We start from the raw sequence: 19,269 nt of genomic DNA on the forward strand, positions 1-19,269 counted from the left end.
AGTCAGGTGGTAAATGGGAAATCTCTGTATCTTCCATTCTATTTTGATGTGAACCTAAAACTGCTCTAAAAAATAAAGTCTATTCACATACATCACACACACAATGAGATATCACTTCATAGCCACTAGGATGGCCGTAATTTAAATGGAAAATAACAAGTGCTGACAAGAATGTACAGACATTGGAGCCCTTGTACATCGTTGGTGGGAATATGGAATGATGCAACAGTCAATATGGAAATCAGTTTGAAGGTACCTCAATGAATTAAACCTAGAATTACCACATGACCCAGCAATTCTGGGTATGTATACACAAGAGAAGTGAAATCGTTGTTAAAACAAAAACTTTTACACAAATAATTGTTCGTAGCAGCATTATTCACAATAGACAAGTGGCAGAAATGAAGGAAATGGCCATCAATTGATAAATGGATAAATCAAAATGTGGTATATTCGTGCAGTAGGATATTATTCAGCCATCAAAAGTGTGAAGTTTTAGTACATGCTACAACACAGATGAGCCTTGCAAAATTATGCTAAGTGAAAGAAGCCAAACACAAAAGGACAAACACTGTGTGATTTCATTCATAATAGATATCCTGACTGAGACAAATCCATACAGACAGACAGCAGACAGGGGCTAGGGGAAAAGAAGAGAATGAGGAGTGATTTCTCATGCAAATAAGATTTCCTTCTGAGATGATGAAATATTTTGAGACTACATAGTGGTGATAGTTGGACAATATTGTGGATATGCTGAAAGCTACTGAATCGTTCACTTTAAAATGGATCCAATTGTGTTTGTGTTATGTGTGTTTTACTACCACAAAAGGAAACGAAATCAAGTCCTTCTCTCTTACCCTCTTTTGGAAATTCCCTTCCTGAACAAGTCAGCCCTAAAGTAGTTAGAGGGCCTAGGAAATAGCTGGCAGAATAAGAATGCCCTATTGTACTTATCTGCTTTGCACTTAATCATTACATGTGTCTGTTCTTATGTATTTATGTTTAATGCATGCAAACACCCACTGGAACCAACCTTGTTTATCTTGTTCACCATTTAGGATTTCCAGACTTAGCAAATAAAAATATGACCAACGATGGAATATTTGGGGACATACTCGTACTCAAAAATCTTTAATATTTGTTTGTCTCAAATTCACATTTAACTGGGTGTCTGATATTGCCCGGCTATGTCCCCTCCCAAATCTCCTCTTGAGTTGTAGCTCCCGTAACTCCTATGTGTTGTGGGAGGGAACCAGCGGGAGATAATTGAATCATGGGGGTGGATTCCCCCATACTGTTTTCACGGTAGTGAATAAGTCCCAGGAGATCTGTTGGTTTTATAAGGCGAAACCCCTTTTGCTTGGTTCTCATTCTCTCTTGTCTGCCATCATGTAAGACGTGCCTTTTGCCTTCTGCCATGATTGTGGGGCCTCCCCACTCACGTGGAACTGTGAGTCCATCACACCTCTTTTTCTTTATAAATTACCTAGTCTCAGGTATATCTTTATCAGCACCATGAAAAGGGACTAATATAGTGTCCTATACTTTATCTTGTTGTCCTATCACCACTGTATCTCCAGTGCAGAGTAGGTACAAGATAAATATTTATGGAAACTGAATGAATAAATAATTCCTCATTCAACACTGCTGTGTTCACTAATGAGGAATTCAGACATTCACTAAATGTGTGCATGTCCATCCATCACTGATATTCTAGTGTACAGAGAGCAAAAGCAGAAGGCAGAGGAAGGTGGGGATGCGGTCATCTCTAGACAGGCCTTTTCCATTTTGTCTCCTTCCGCAGCACTCTATGGCAGTGTTTGAAGCAGAGCTGAGCTCTGGGGATAGCAAATTTGCAATTTGGAAACTGTGCCCTTCAGACATGTACACTTTGGAGAAGATAGGAAGCAACTGTTTACAGTACCATGACGCAACAGGTTCTACCCAGGGAAAGCAAAATTTCCAGGTACACAGAGGATGAATCATCCAGGAAGCTACTTCCCAAGATGAAGAATGGGAGTATTCAGGGCAGCAGCAGATCACTCCCAAACCCAACAGTCACCCTGCTCCCAAGTGCAGGGGCTGCCTCCCACCACTCCCCATCACCACATGACTGCTTCCCTCCCTGCAGCCCTGGAATCCCTGTCCTCTCATTAAGGCTGAGCTCCTTGTTTCTGGTCCCAGATCAGAGAGACTGGTGAAATGCAGGGTGGCAGGCCACTCTGCTGCTTGCTCACTTACACTGTCTTATTGCCATTGGGGGGTGTTATTCCCATTTTACAGAGGAGGATCTAGGGCTACAGGGCCCCCAGGACTGGCCTCTCCCCTCTCTGCCTCCAGCACCATCTCCCCTCAGTCCCAGCTCCCTCCTTTCACCTCCATTCACCTCCCAGCTTCTCCATCCACTTCTCCCATCCACCTCCCAGGACAGTCAAGCCATTTCATAATGCACACCTCCCTAGCCCTGCAGGGTTTTTCTGGCCTTGACCTAAGCTCTTCAACCTGCAAGCACCTACTTCTCCCTCCAGATGAATTCTCAAGTCAGCTGCCCTCTGAAAGGAGCAGGCTAGCTGGTGGGCCATCCACCCCCGCACCACCTAAGCTTGTGTCCAACCTTCCCTTCATCATTCTTGTACTGTAATGACCACATAGACCAATATTTACTAAGCATTCCCTCCATGTCAGGCTCTGTTCTAAGGTTTGTATATAATTAATTTAACCTTCCTAACAGCTCCATACAGTAGGTATTATTATCATCATCCCCATCTTACAGACAGGTTATGAGGCACAGACAGGTTATGCAACTTGCCTGGGGGTCACACAGCTAAATCAGTAACAAAGCGGAATTGGAACCAAGGCAGCCTGGCTGTGATCCCCAGCTGCTCATCACTAGGCCGTGTCTGGCCTCCAGGTAAGTAAACACTGCCTAGAGGAGGATGGGTCTCTCTCACCTCTTTGACTTGCCCTAGCACCTAGCTCATGAGGTGGGGCAGGGTAAGTCATAAGACTCAATATTAGTTCATTAATTGCATGGAACCAAATAACATATGGAAACACCTGGCATGTTGAATGTCACACATTCAGATAAGGTCTGGAACGTAACCATCTCATTTGACTAAACATTTCCCTTTCCAGTCTTTGAAACTGCCTTTGCAAACTGCTCTTGCATCTTCTGGCCCCAGGCCCGGGAGCCCCTCCCACCCAAATCTAGCTTCTACTCCCAACTTGCATGTATCGCTAGGCTTCCTTCAGGGAACTCTCCAGGCCAGAAGACTAAGTAGCACTTTGTTTCCTGTGAAGACAATAGCTAATTGGAGTAATTCACACTAAAGTGTGAATGAAGCCAGCAGTTGCAAGGGAAAAGTGAGGGGGATATATTTTAAAGCAGGAGCTGAGTAAATCCTGTATTTGTTGCAGGTCCCCAAGACCCACAAAAGTCCTTTCTGGAGCTTGGATCACTGTGAATACTGCGGTCAACCTGTCCACCTCTCCCCCACCCCCTCTCCTTCTCCTTTAAGTCACAGAGTCTAGCTACTCTGTCGGGATTTTTCTAAGTCAAAATGAAAAAAGAACAATGCTTTAGAATTAGACCTGAGTTTAAATCCTCTCCACCCTTGAGCTTTGTGACCTTAGACAAGTAACTTAGTGTCTTCTGAGACTCTTTTACTCTTTTTCAACTGCACCAGGGGCATGGAATTACATTAGTCCAGCAGGGTCCTAGCAGGAGCTGGGGACCACTACTCAGGGGCTTCTCTTCTCCTGCCAGCCTCTCTGTCCCTGTACTTCCACTCCAGCCTATAGGGAGGAATTAGAAACTACCTCCCAGACTGTGTTCTGAGAAAACTCCTTAATAGGTGTTGTATTAGTCCATTTTCACGCTGCTGATAAAGACATACCTGAGACTTGGCAATTAACAAAAGAAAGAGGTTTAATTGGACTTAAAGTTCTGCGTGGCTGGGGAAGCCTCACAATCATGGCGGAAGGTGAGGAGGAGCAAGTCAGGTCTTACGTGGATGGCGGCAGGCAAAGAGAACTTGTGCAGAAAACCTCTGCCTTATAAAGCCATCAGATCTCATGAGACTTATTCACTATCACCAGAACAGCATGGGAAAGACCTGCCCCCATGATCCAATTATCTCCCAGTGGGTCCCTCCCACAACACGTGGGAATTATGGGCGTACAATTCAAGATGAGATTTGGTTGGAGCGAAACCATATCAGGTGTTTCTTCCCAACAGAGTCACTTGGTCAAAAAAATTCTGGAATCACCAGATTTAAAAGAGTAATCTTTTCTCCTACAGGACTTCTCAGAAACTTTAACGTGCTGGCATTTATGTCAGTCTCCAAGGTGGGGGTACACTCTAGGACACTGTTTTAGTTAAAAAAAAAACAGATTTTTAAGAGTATTCCATGTGCCATAAATGGTGCTAGGTCCTCTCTGTGCAGAGTGAACTTACTTCCTGCAGCTTAGCTTACAGGCTTGAGGAGGGGTACAGATGCATGAACAGAAAAGCCCTTTTTGCCTGAAGCAGTTATTGAGATGTCAATAATAATGCTGAATGGAAACATAACTGCAGTAGTCCCAGGCTGGAGCCTTCAGGCAGTTTACTTTCCTGCCCTCACTGAGCCCATGCTTAGCACCCCCACTGTCCTCTGCTCCTTCACATGATCTCTGCATGTGTCTCTCCTAGATGCTGAGGTCCTGGGCAGTGTGTGCCACATACAGCCTGTTGAAGGGATGGATGGATAGACCAACAGTAAGACAGAACAAACATTCTGATCGAGGATTTGTAACACCCATATTTGGAACCTAGGCCTTCCACAAGCACTCCATATGCCTAAGAGCCAGCCACAACCCCATGCCTCGGTTTCTTCTTTTATAAAGTGGGGTGTTGGGGCAGTTGGGAACCAAGCAGTTGGCATGCCTGAGCAAATGGGACACTTTGGTTCATGTGATGGGCTGGGGAATCTGTGCCTTGACTAAGAGGACAGCACCTCTGAGTCCCAGGGACTGTGGTCCTTCAGCAAAGTCGGGAGTGCCTGATCTATTTCTCAGAAGAAGACAGATCACTAATTTGGTATGGGACATACCCTCATATCAATGTTGGGAATGAATTTAGAAATTTTTCAAAACCTCTGGAGTCCACGCAAAATCTGTCTGCAGGGTGTGTTTGTCCCATGGGCCACCAGCTCCTGAGCTGAGGCTGGATAATAACGGGCCAGTATTTATTCAAGTTTCCATGTGGCAGGCACTGGGTCATGTGCTGTACCACATCATCTCCTTCAATCCTCCATTAATTCTGAGAGCAGTCACTCTTCTCCCCATTTGACTGACGAGACCACAGAGGTTTAGGGAGGCTAAGTCACTTAGCCGGTAATAGAGAATAGAGTTAGAGCCGGGATTTGGACCCAGGATGGTGAGACTAATTAATTATTCAGGTCTTGCCAATATACTCTACTGCCTGCTCTTGTGCAAACTCGAAGAGCACTTTAGACCAGTTATTCTATCTGTGGTGGTCTCATTTCACTGAGGCAGGTAACCTTGGTGATCTGACTTCTGTGAATGTCATATATGTGTGGAGTCCCTCCCATGTTCTGTGTCCTCTGCATGAGTTCTCTCAACCCCACAACAGGCCTGTGTGAGTCTGTGTTCCTACTTTACTGAAGACACAGGCTCAGACTGACCATGATGTCTGGGACCCACTGCTACTGGCGGAAGGAGACAGATCCCAGTTTAAGTCTAGGCAACTGAGCTGTCCATGCAAGCAGCAGCACTCGAGTTAATTGCCAGCTGGGTACACATAAGGAAGCAGCAACTTCAGGAAATAGGACGATAGATTCAGGGGCCAAAGGGAGGGGAACACACAGCCACTGGAGGCAAATCATTTAAGAGACATGATTAGGTCACTTGTGTCCCTTCCTTTGACTTCCATTTTTCTCCTTGTTTCCATCCTTTTCCACTGCACTCGTTTTAACCCAGCCCCTGCTGGCCAGTGGGTCATTGCCAAGGCAGTGAGTTAATGCCTTTGCCTTTCTCCATGCCTGTGAGAGAAACAAGCCCTGAATCCCAAGTGCTACTTATCTAATAAGACTGCAGTTACATTAATTATATTTAAATGTCTCCACTTATATAATAAATTTGCCTGCACAACCCCATCATTATCTCTCCTCTGTAGCCCCTCCACAGTCTCTGGGTCCTCTGAGGAATTCCCAGCAGCACTGCCAGCCCCAAAATAGGAGCCTGGCTGGGAGACGCTGCACCTGCTTGGTTACCGAGGTCTTCTCCTAGTTTGCATTGCAGATGTTCTCCACTCTGAGCCAGAGAGCTACAGAACCAAAGGAGCTATGGGGGAAAGGGAAAAACTGAGACACCTGAGTCTGTATCCACCATCAGCTACTTATCACCTGGGTGACCTTGGCGCTATCTCCTAACCTCTCTGAGATACACCCCTATTAGATTACAGATTTGCATCTGTGCAAAGATGAGATGAATTTAGTCTTTCTAGGTCCCAGGTGGGTCTCCTTGGGCACAAGTGTCCCATGCAAAATATTTATCAACCACATATTATGTGCCAAATAATATGCTTGGCCCTGGATATGCAAAGGTAAAAGAGGATTGCCAATTTCTGTACTTTGGGGGCAGAAAGCAGAAAGATTCTAGACTCTCAAAGACCTTAGTTTTGACAACTTCTCCACTACTTAACAAAGGTAGGACATTAGGCATATTGTTTAACTTCGTGGTCTCTGCTGTTAATTATCTGCAAAGCGAGAATAATAGCTACCTTCTTTATACGTCTGTGGTGATTAAAATAATCTGCAAACTCCCTTGCACAGTTTTTGCGTTATAGCACGTGTTCCACAAATGGATGAATAACTCTGCTGATATCTTACAAACAGGAGTCTGGGCATCAGGGTTGTAACCTTCATCACCAGGCTTCCCTGGGGTGAACTTATGTCAAGTATTTTCCTGTTTATGTGCCTCAGTTTACCCATGTGTGCAATGAAAGCACATCTTTGCTTCCTGGAAAAAGCATGAGCTTTGGGGTGAGACCAGGACAAGAAGACCAGCGCTTCCCCTTACTGGCTGTGTGGCCTTGGGGTACAGAACCCCTGAGGGCCCCATTAGCTGCAGTCTTCCCCACTGAAATGTAAGCCCTGTGCACACCCTTAACCGTGTCTGCATGGGGCAAAGCAGTGGCCAGCGTGTGGCAGGCTGCATAGACATACAGAGTGAATAAAAGAAGGAAAAGGGACGCAGTGAGAACACCGACAGCCACTTCCCAGCTTTGTTGTAAAGCCCATATAAAACTCCGTCAATACCCTCTTGATGACGTTCACTCCATCTGATCCACCGAATTCCAATGACTCAGGGCAAGAGTGGTGTGAAAAGCGGACAAGGCATAGCAGGCTTATTCTGTCCTTCCAGCATCTGTGAGTGAATGCCTGATAAATATTCGTCTATGGATGTGTTTAGTTATTGATCGAAACTTTACAGCAACTGTGTGTATAACAATAATGATTAAAGGTAAGGACATTGAAGCCCCTGGCAGGAAAGACATCTGGCCAATGGCACATGGAGAAGTGCCTAATAATTGGGATGCAGATCTTCCCTGAAGTCTTTTAATCTGTCCACTTTACTGCACTCAGGAAAACCTCATCCACGGCTGCAGGGCCACTGACTCTACTGGCCTTGTCTCCCCATGCACACAGCAGCCTGTGGCTTTACAAATAAGGAAGCCCATCTGGTTACCTTCCCCTAGACCTATCTCCAGACAGCATCTGCTTCTGCTTCAAAGGACACACATGCCCCTAATTATGTATCCATAAGATAAATGTGGCTCATTCCATCACAGAACCAGAGAGTCTAAGGAAGCAAACTAAAAATGTATAAAACCAGGATTCCTTGACTAATTTGTCCAACACCACAGCTAGCAATGATGGGAGCCAGGTGTGCATCCCTCAGGCTATAAAGCAGTTAACCACCTAACCAGGTAGTCAGTCCCAGTCCTGAGCTGCCCAAAAACCGAATGAGCTGCTTCAGTAGATTCAGATATCACAAGCATCTGTGAGCCTACAGAAGGCTGGGCTCCGTGACAGATGAAATGTTTCACAGAAATCTGGAGCCAGATTCCAGGGCGCAAAACCACCCACAACAGACATGAACCTTGAAAACATCATGCTAAGTGAAAGAAGTCAGCACAGAAGGTTCTATGTTGCATGATTTTATGTGTATGAAATGTCCAGGATGGGTAAGCCTAGGTCCATGGAGACTGCTTACGGGGTATGAGGTTTCCTTTTAGAGTGATAAAAATGTCTTAAAAGTACATAGAGGTGATGGTTATACAACATTGTGAATGCGTTAAATGCCAATACATTGTACAGTTTAAATAGTTAATTTCATATTATGTAAATTTCTTCTCAGTTAAATTTCATCTCTAATATCATATGTACTTGTAGCATGTTATGTACATATCCCATAGCTCAGTGAAAATAATTGCTGTTGACTCTAAAAATAATTAGCTATCAATATTATTAATTAGCTGTATCATCTTATATCTTAGCTGTGACATCAAGGCTACCTGCCACTCCCTGGACTCCACATGTTGGCATAGACTCCACAGATTAAGACTCTTTCTCCCATGGACAGAGCTTCAGGAGTTTGAAGTCAGAGTTCCTGTCCCTAGAACATTTTCCTTTGGTGATGGCTCATGTTCGGGACCGCCTTGGAGAACAAGGTGTCGCCATCCCTTCTTTGCCCAGGGCAGCCCTGGTGTGCCTGGAAGGAAGGATTCATACCCCTCTAGAAGTGGCCTGACCAGCCAGGTAGAGATCCCCTTCTCCTGACACCACATCTGTTCTCACAGTGTCAGAAAGTGCACCCCAGCTTCCAGCACCTTTGCACACATTCAGCCAGGGCAGCGGGATCTCTCCTGGACCTTCTGAATGTAAACTCCCACTGGTCTCAGATGATATAGACACAGAGGGAGGCCATGGTCCTGCATTCTAGCTCTTCTGTTCAAAGACTGTGTGACCTTGGGGAAGCTGCTTCACGCCTTCTGTAAAATGGAAATGGCACCACCACCCAGCACCCATCAGAGCCCAGAGGAGTTATGGCACCATGCGTGGGACTCCCCAGCAAGGTGCTTGACCCCCAGAGGGGCTCATTCAGTCTGTGCAGGTAAAAAGACCAAGAGGAAAGAGGAGGCAGTGGCTGGATTTTCTAGGGTGTAAGAGTGTACCTGTAGCCAAAAGGATGTTTCTAAAAATAGCAGATATTCTACGGATGATTTCATATTAAATCTGCTCAATTTACAAGTCAAAACCTTATTACCTTCCTTTCCCACCCCTGCAGGCCTCAGGGAACCAGGCACAGATGCACACAGTGCACGGAAGAGTGAGCCCTGGGCTTTAATAGAAATCAGCCACATTCAGAGACTCCAGGGAGAAGGGTTTGGCTCATCAACCTGTAGACCCAACCCCTGGGTGTGCAATGACAGTTTGATTTGGAAAGAATGCAGACATTAGAAGCTGCATGGGGGAGGAAGTGGCATAGGGAGCAGAGGACAGAAAGGTTGAAGTGCATTCCTCCAAAGAGGGGGGCATTGACTAATTTTAAGGCAATGTTGAGGCAATGGTTTTAAGTCTATGATGAAAAGATGTTGAAATAGCCATTGAGATGTCAGTGGTCAGACCCTAACAAGAACGTAGTGAGATACTTGGTCTTCATATATATTTAGTCCTCAACCTTACCTGCCCCTGCCCAGCCTCTATTTCCCCTAATACAGAATCTGGAAAATTATTTGACAAACTCTTGCTCAAAGATTGACCAGGAGACGAATATAACCCTGTAATCAGGACTTGAATCCAGGCCATTAGGATTCTAGAACAGAGCTCATTCTACCACAATACCTTGCTTATGCAAAATTAGCCTGTCTTCTCATTAGTAAAAGAATAACAGGAGTAAGAATGATATATATTTTTAAGACCCCTGATTTAGGGTTCTCATAGCATTGCATCATTCTAATTAATCCATATGCCTTTTTTTTCCCTGGGACAGTCTCAGTTAATATCTAGTGTCCTAGCTGAATTAATAATAGCATCCCCATTAATTCTCAGAAGTGTCTGGCTTTGAACAATATATTATATGATTATCCAACCCACAGCAACCCTATAAGATGTGACTTATTATCATTTTCCATTTACAAATGGGGTGATCAAGGATGAGACAGATTATTCCAGCTATTCAGCAGAGCGGTATTCAAATCTAGTCAATCTAGAATAGAGAGTGAGCTCTAATCTCCCCCCAATCATTTCCTACCAAGATGACTGGTTTTCAGATAGTGTCCCTTAAACCTGAAGAGAGGCGTTTTTTAGGATCTACTGAAGGAACACAGGAAAACCACATGGGTGGGTCTTGGGGTTTCACCACCCCCACTGTCAACAGACCAAGGCTTCTTTAGATTTTATAGATGGGGGGGTTCTCTGCAAGAGCTCCTTTGCAAAAAAAGGCTAATATTTAGAAAAATAAACACGATGATTTTATTTCTGTATCACCAGTTCCTAGAACAATGCTGAGCACACAGAGTCTCCAGTTAATACTAAATAATAGAATGAACAATAGCCCCTACCTAATAACTCCCCAGCTGATGGATACTTTGGAAATGACTGACACAAGCTTCCTGGTGAAGAATCACATTCACATCAGAATTCACGATCAAAATATTCATGTCAGACCCATCCAACCCCAGCATCAGAGGACATAATATGGAAATACAACAAAAAGCCATAATTGCAGAAGGCATCCTTGAGCTTACCTGGCCTTATAGGAAGAGCATACCATTGGCAAGGCTATAAAGAGGAGCCATGAATATATATCATCATCCTTTGAAACTGTCTAACTAACCAGTCCCCAGGCCCCCTGCAGAGTGTTTGGCACTGTATGAAGATTCAATAAATTTCAGATGGGGGAATGGATGTTGGGGTGAATGAGATCCCTGAATCTCTCTGGAGCTTGGGCTTTGAGTGTGCTGGAAGCTCCCACAGAAAGGCTTGGCTGGGATTCTGCCTGAAATCTGCCAAGGGAGCCTGGCTAATGCTGAAGCCAGAGTCGCTCCTCAGATATTCCTGCTTGGAGGGGGCAGGAGAAATGGAGTGTCCCAGGCCAAGAGATGCAAGGCAAATGATTCAGTCGCTTACTCCAGCCCCTGTCTAGAATGACCAGCTACCAAAGAGCCCTTCTGGAATAAGTGGAGAGCAGAATGCAGTGCCATGGATCAACAGAGGGGCCAGAGACTGGGTGATAGACTTGAAGCCTGGTCATTCCCACCGTCTAAGATCTCAGGATCTCTCCCAGTTTATCCCAGTCTCACCCTCCACCCACCACCATTAGAAGGATGTGGGAGGAAGGGAAGATGAGAGGAGGAGGACTGAAGAGATGAGTCAGTGAAAAGTAGGTCAGACTCCTACTCTCCTAGCAGAATCCCAAGTGTGGAAGGAGCTGCCTGATGCAAGCTGAGGAATCCCCTGTATTCCCTTAGCACATTGTTGCTCAGCCTTTGTTTAAACCCGTCCAAGACAGGGAATGTGCTACCTTCCAAGGCTGCCAGAGCCATTTCCTCCTTGAGCTACCCACTGCCTCACTCTACACATAGGGAAGTGTCCCATCCCCCTAATTTTAAACTACTCCAAAATCCATACTACAATAGGTCTGTGTTCCAAACCACCAAAATGTATGAGAAATAGTGTCTCCAAATAAGGTTTGAAAACACTGCAAGACTATATGAACTTTATTTCCTGTAGGAAAAACAGTTTGATGACTTTGCTGAAACTGAACCATCAACCATTTGATGATCTCTGATAAGATTGCAAAGGACTATGCACTTAAGAAATAACTTAGAAATTCACAAAATGTTTGGGATTCACAGGGAGAGGCTTAGCAATCCTCTAATTGAGGATTTATTTACAAAATTATAAACCTAGGCAAGTTTTTATGTAAAATATTAACTGGGATTATATCAAAAGAAGCTTCCATGCTCAACCAAGTTTGGGACATGTTAGGTCAAATATCTAGACTGCAGGACTTCTCAGAGCCATTGAGATGATGATTCCCTCTGTAACACTCTAAGCAGGACTAGTGTAGAATGTCTCCCTAGCTCCCTTAATTATGGAATTATTATTTTGTAGGTTATCACCTGGACTGATTGTCTATGTTATACTCTTTGAGAAAAGCTGATCTACCATCACTGCAACCTTAAAATCATTAAAACTTTCTGAGACTTGGTTGCTTTCTCTGCTATTTCTGTCCTACCAATGAAGACCAAGGTGGTGTAACTGTGGAAACCCTGAGCAGGCACACAGGAGGCACAGGGCACTCACGTCGCCTTTCTTTCCCAGTCAGTGACAGCCACATGCTTAAAAGAAACCCATCTGTTTACCAGCCCAGGCTGTGAGCCACATGCTGGTCCCAGTGACAATCTCATATCTATTTTCTCAGCCTTCAACAAATAAGAAAGAAAAATGGCCTTTTAACCTCAGCTGACATAGCAATGGGACCTGGAAAAGGAATGGATGAGAATCTGTCTGTTTAATGCAATATTTTCCTACAGAGATAACAACCAATTACATTTCCTTTCTTAAGAGCCAATGATGAATGTGACTGATGGGCAAGAAATACCACTCCTGGGTAATACATTTTAGGGTAAAGCTATGATACCAAACTCACCCCATCATTTCTGAGAACCATCTGGCTTAAGTGGATCATCACAGAAAGTATTAGCATTCTGGGAACTCAGGCATGGTTTTCCCAGGTAAGCTCTGCTCTCCACAGATATTTATTCCGCTCAGATACCAGTACGCTTACAAAGAGTTACCACTGTCTACTGTATGCCTGTCCCTGGTGTGTCTGTGTGTCTGTGTATGTGTGTGAGGAGGGTGGGAGGTGGAGACAGAGAGAGACAGAGACGGACAGCGAGAGCTGGTGCTGAAGTTCCATGGGCAATAGGGCTCTTACGCAGAGAAAACAAAGAGAAGGAATGGCTGCAGGTCAACTCCAAAATCACTGGGGGCTTAGAAATCCGCAGACTCAGCAGTACCTGGAACACTGCCTTTCAACAGATTCAATCCTTCCTTCCCTTGGGTGTGAAACACAAAGGGTATTTCTGGTATTGTATAAAGGCCTATAAAGTCAGGGCACTTAATGACGAGGGATTTCTCAGTTTCTCGTGGGAAATAGAATCCACATTCAAGAAGTTAACTGGGAAGAATGTTCATTTCTGATTCTGTGCTCAGCCCTTGATGTTTTTGACCCAGGTGTGTAAGGACCGGATGGCTTCTGTTTACTGTAGCTCACCTCAGGCAAAACCCACAATTCTGTTATGCCTGCACCCTCAAATAACCATTATAAACAACATAGCCAGAGACTCTTGGACCAGACCTTGTATTCAGTGATTCCCCTACATTAACTCACCTCTACACAGAGAATAGGTGCTCCCTGTTGAAGATGATAAAACCAAGATACAAAGAGAGTAAATAACTTGGCCAAGGTCCAAAAGTAGGAAGGGACAGGACTGGAACTCACTGTGGCATTCTGACTCCAGAACTGCTGTTCTCAGTCACTATACTACACTACCAAGGTTATCATCCCAGTGCAAAAGTGAATATGCAAGTTAAATTAGAATTTGTGAGGAAATGAGTACTATGGACTGAATGTTTGTATTTTCCAAACAATTCACATGGTAAAGCCCTAACCCCTGATGTGATGGTTTTTGGAGGTGGAGTTTTGGGGAGGCCATTACATCATGAAGGTGGAAACTCTCAAGGGAGATGAGTGACCTTACAAGAAGAAACATGAAAGAGATGATCTTTCTCTCTGCCACGTGAGGACACAGCAAAAAGATGGCCATCTGCAAACTGAAGCAGGCCCTTACCAAATGGCAAATTAGCTCGTACCTTGATCGTGGAGACCCCAGCCTCAGAACTGTGAGAAATAAGTGTTTGCTGTTTAAGCCATCCTTTCTATGGTATTTGTTATAGCAGCCTGAACTAAAATGAGAAAATATTTATCTCACTTACTGCACAGTAAAACATACTGATGATCCAATGAGACAACTCCTTACCAGTTCCTTTCCAGAAGCAAACTCCTTCGCTCCCTCTTCCCATTCAACCCTTCAAATGTCCAGACAAAGCCCTCTCACCTTCCATTCCCATGCTTTTACATGGGAGAAACAGCCCTGCAGGTAGACAGACCCATCACCAACCTCGGAGAACAACCCGGACATCATACATGATAGCCAAGTCAAGTCTATTGGGAGGGTTCATTCAAGCAGGTCACCAAATTGTTGATTCTCAACAACACAGAGTTCTTCATACAAAAAGGAGTCTGCTGCTATGAAACATAAAGTTTCCTCATATTGTTACACAGGGATTATTTGATTTAATCCTTAGAACAATCCAGAAAAAATTCATAAATGTTTATCTCTGCTCTTCAGATAAGAAAACTGAGCTAGAGAAGGTTGACAAGGCATCCCAATACCAATGGAGAGTGGGGCTGGACCTTGACCTTTTGCTCTAGGCAGAGCAACCCTGAAAACTTGGTCCCTTTAGCACAGTCTGTGCCTCTTCTGAATGGTTATCTGCCCATTCCCCTCCCGCAAAGACCTACACCTCAGTGTTCATCCAATGTTTCACGCAGCAAATTTTCTAAGCTGTTCATTGGTACGAGGCAGAGGTTCTCAACTAGATGTCAGGGACAATTTTGCTGGCAATGTCTGAAAACATTTTTTAATTTTCAATACTGGAGGGAGCCATCAGCATTTAGTGTGTAGAAGACAGATGTGTGGCTAAACATCCCAACATGAATAGGGCAGTACTTGCACAACAATAGTATTAAGGTTGAGAAATCCTAGGAACAGGGTACACAAAGAAAATTATAGGTAATCTTACACCATTTTGAGTGATTTTCTTACATTCAATTATAGGTATACCTTGGTGATGTTGCAGGTTCAGTGCCAGACCACCACAATAAAGCAAATATCGCTAAATATTTGCTATTTAAATAAAATAAATAATAAAAATAACTATTCACGGATTTTTTTGGTTTCTCAGTGCATATAAAATTACGTTTACACTATAATGTAGTCTATTAAGTGTGCAATGCCATTATGTTTAATTAAAAAATGCATATACCTTATTTAAAACTACGTTATTGCTAAAATTATAATAATCATCTGAACCTTCAGTAAGCCATATCTTTTGCTGATGGAGAGTCTTGCCTCAATGTTGATGGCTGCTGACTGATCAGGGTAATAGTTGCTGAAGGTTAAGGTGACTGTGACAATTTCTTAAAATAAGACAACAATGAAGTTTGCCATATCATTGGACCCTTCCTTTCATGAAAGAGCTCTCTGTAGCATGTGATAGCATGCTTGCTAACATTTTACCCAAAGTAGAACCTCTTTCAGAATTAGAGTCAATCCTCCCAAATCCTACAGCTACCTTATCAACTAAGATTATAGAATATTTTAAATCCTCTGTTGCTATTTCAACAATGACAACAACATCTTCACCAGGAGTACAGTTCATCTCAAGACACCACTTTCTTTGCTCACCCATAAGAAGCAACTTCTCATCCATTAAAGTTTTATCATGAGATTGTGGCAATTCAGTCACATCTTCAGGCTCCACTTCTAATTGTAGTTATCTTTCTACTTCTAACACATCTACAGTTACTTCTTCCACTGAAGTCCTGAAACTCTTAAAGTCATCCATGAGGGTTGCTATCAACTTCTTCCAAAGTTCTGTTAATGTTGATATTTTAACCTCTTCCCATGAATCACCAATGTTCTTAATGGCAGCTAAAATGATGAGTCTTTTCCAGAAGGTTTTCAATTTACTTTTCCCAAATCCAGTAGAGGAATCACTATCTATTGCAGCTATAGCCTCACTAAATGTATTTCTTAAATAATAAAACTTGAAAGTCAAAATTACCCCCGATCCATGGGTTTCAGAACTGATGTTGTGCTAGCAGGCTTGAAAACAAATTAATCTCCATCAGAGCGCTTGCGTGAACAGGGGCATTCTCAATGAGTAGTAATATTCTTAACGGAAACTTTTTTTACTTTCTGAGCCGTAGGTTTCAACATTGGGCTTAAATATTCAGTAAACCATACTATAAATAGACGTGCTGTAATCCAGGCTTTGTTGTTCCATTTCTAGAGCACAGGCAGAGTAGATTTAGCATAATTCTTAAGGACCCTAGGATTTTTGGAATGCGAAATGAACACTGGCTTCAACTTAAAGTCATCAGCTGCAATAGCACCTAACAAAAGACAGTCAGCCTTGGAAGCTTTGAAACCAGGCATTGACTTCTCCTCTCTAGTTATGAAAGGTTTTTATGGCATCTTTTTCCTCTATAAGGCTGTTTTTATCTACACTGAAAATCTGTTCCTTAGGGTAGCCACCTTCATCAGTGATTTCAGCTAGATCTTCTAACTTCTAACTGATAACTTGCTGCAGCTTCTATATCAGTACTTGTTCCTTCACCTTGCAATTTAATGTTATAGAGATGGTTTCTTTCTTTAAACCCTCATTAATCAACCTCTGCTAGCTTCCAAATTTTTTTCTGCAGCTTCCTCACCTCTCTCAGCCATTATAGAATTGAAAAGAGTAGGGCCTTGCTCTGGGTTTTGCTTCTACTTAAAGGAATTGTTTTAGTCCGTTCTCACACTGTCATAAATATACTACCTGAGATTGGGTAATTTATAATCAAAATAGGTTTAATTGACTCACAGTCTTGCATGGCTGGGGGGCCTTAGGAAACTTACAATCATGGCAGAAGGTGAAGGGGAAGCAAAGCACGGCTTACATGGAAGCAGCAGACAGAGCAAGAGCACAGGGGAACTGCCACTTTTAAACCATCAGATCTCATAAGGACTCCCTCACTACCATGAGAACAGCATGGGGGCAACCACCCCCATGATCCAGTTACCTCTCACCAGGTCCCTCTCTTGACACGTGGGGTTACAATTTGAGATGAGATTTGGGCAGGGACACAGAGCCAAAACATATCAGGAATGTTGTGGCTTGTTTGGTCTTCTATTCAAACCACAAAAACTGTCTCCATTTCAGCAATTAGGCTATTTTGCTTGCTTTTCATCTGTTAACTGAAAAAGTGATTTTAAATGTTCTTCAAGACCTTTTCCTTTATATTTACAACTTGACTACTGTTTGGTGCAAGAGGCCTAGCTTTCAGTTGATTTCACCTTTTGACATGCCTTCCTCACAAAGTTTAATCATTTCTAGCTTTTAATTTAAAGTGAGAAACATGCGACACTTCCTTTCACTTGTCCACTTAGAGGCCACTGTAGGGTTATTAATTGGCCGATTTTCAGTATTGTTGTGTCTCCAGGATTAGGGAGGACCAAGGAGAGGAGAAAGATGGGGAAAGGGCCGGGAGGTGGAGCAATCAGAACACACACAACATTTATCAATTAAGTTCATGGTCTTATATGGGCATGCTTCATGGCAGCCAAAACAATTACAATAGTAACATCAAAGAAGACTAATCATAGATCACCGCGGCAGATATAAAAATAATGAAAAGGTATGAAAATTGTGAGAATTAGTAAAATGGGACACAGAGACACAAAGTGAGCACATGCTGTTGGAAAAAAATAAACGGTGCCAATAGACTTGCTGGAGGCAGCGTTGCCACAAACCTTTAATTTGTAAAACTTGCATCACCTAGGAAGGACAATAAAGTAAAGAGCAGACTGGGCATGTTGGCTTATGCCTGTAATCCCAGCACTTTGGGAGGCCGAGGCGGGCGGATCACGAGGTCAGAAGATCAAGACCATCCTGGCTAACACGGTGAAACCCTGTCTCCACTAAAAATACAAAAAATTAGTCAGGCATGGTGATGGGCACTTGTAGTCCCAGCTACTTGGGAGGCTGAGGCAGCAGAATGGCATGAACTCAAGAGGCAGAGCTTGCAGTGAACCGAGATCGCGCCATTGCACTCCACTCCAGCCTGAGCGACAGAGTGAGACTCCGTCTCAAAAAAAAAAAGTGATGTATGCCTACAACCAATTTTCAAAATAATACTATGAGACTGAAAATATTACTATTTCATGTAAGAAGAGGATATGGAAGTCTGAGAGTTGACCAAGGTCATAAAGCTGGGACTTGAACCCCAAAGTTCAGCTTCAGAGCCCACACTCTAAACTTGTTGCATTGCCTTTCACAGTTGAAGAAGACACTGTCAATATTTTATACTGCTGGTGAGAGTGAAAAGGTTCTGCAACAAGGACAGGATGGTGCCTGGAGCTGCCACTGTAAAGGCTGACTTAGAGAAAGCAGATATTTTTCTAAGTGGGGCTTATATATTATCAGGAAGGGCTCCAGGAGGAGGAGAGGTTGAAAAGACTCTGAGGTGAAGTCCTTGGTGGCATATAAAACGACCACACCCCTGAGACTTCCCTGATTCCCAAATGCAATGCAGTTTGTGTAGCAGGCTGCTTCTGAGATAGCCCCAGTGACCCCTGTTCCTGGTGTCGATGCGCTTGTGTGATCCTAAGGATACTGGCTTTACCTGTCTTGATCTGTCTTGCTCGGTCAGATGAAAGGCAAGTGCCATGTCGTAAGCTGCCTTATGGAACTGGCGATATAGCCAAGGGACTGAGGGAAGCTTCCAGACAACAGCCTGTGGGAACAGAATCCTACCCACAACAATTTGAGTGAACTTAGGACAAAATGCTCAACATCGCTAATCATCAGAGAAACATAAACCGAAACCACAACGAGATACTATCTCACACCAGTCAGAATGGCTATTATTAAAAAGTCAAAACACAACAGATGTTGGCAGGGCTGTGGAGAAAAGCGTTCGCTCATACACTGCTGGTGGAAATGTAAATTCGCTCAGCCACTGTGGAAAGCGGTTGGAGATTTCTCAAAGAATATAAAACAGAACTGACATTCTACCCAGCAACCCCATTACTGGGTAAATATCCGAAAGAAAATGAATCATTTTACCAAAAAGATACATGTACTTGTATGTTCATAGCCGTACTATTCATAATAACAAAAACATAGACTCATCCTAGGTGCCCATCAGTGGTGGACTGAATAAAGAAAATGTACATATGCATTGTGAAATACTCTGCAGCCATAAAGAAACAAAATCATGTCCTTTGCAGCCACATGGATGCAGCTGGAGGCCATTTTCCTAAGCAAATTAACACAGGAACAAAAAACCAAATACCGTATGTTC

At 43.5% G+C, this 19,269-nt stretch overlaps 1 protein-coding gene across 4 annotated transcripts in view; it reads right to left on the reverse strand.

Moving 5' to 3' along the window:
- Positions 1-19,269, reverse strand: part of FAM135B (family with sequence similarity 135 member B) — a 364,989-nt gene that overhangs the window by 258,701 nt on the left and 87,019 nt on the right. Inside the window, exon 1 of one of the 4 annotated variants that reach the window (XM_030794946.1) lies at positions 3,501-3,512. The exons of the other annotated variants lie outside the window; for them this stretch is intronic. The gene's annotated coding sequence lies outside the window, so the exon portion shown is untranslated. Of the gene's footprint in view, positions 1-3,500; positions 3,513-19,269 lie in introns of those variants that run through there. 4 annotated transcript variants of the gene reach the window in all.

The sequence above is a fragment of the Nomascus leucogenys genome, chromosome 16, assembly GCF_006542625.1.
Source record: "Nomascus leucogenys isolate Asia chromosome 16, Asia_NLE_v1, whole genome shotgun sequence".
Lineage (NCBI taxonomy): Eukaryota > Metazoa > Chordata > Mammalia > Primates > Hylobatidae > Nomascus > Nomascus leucogenys.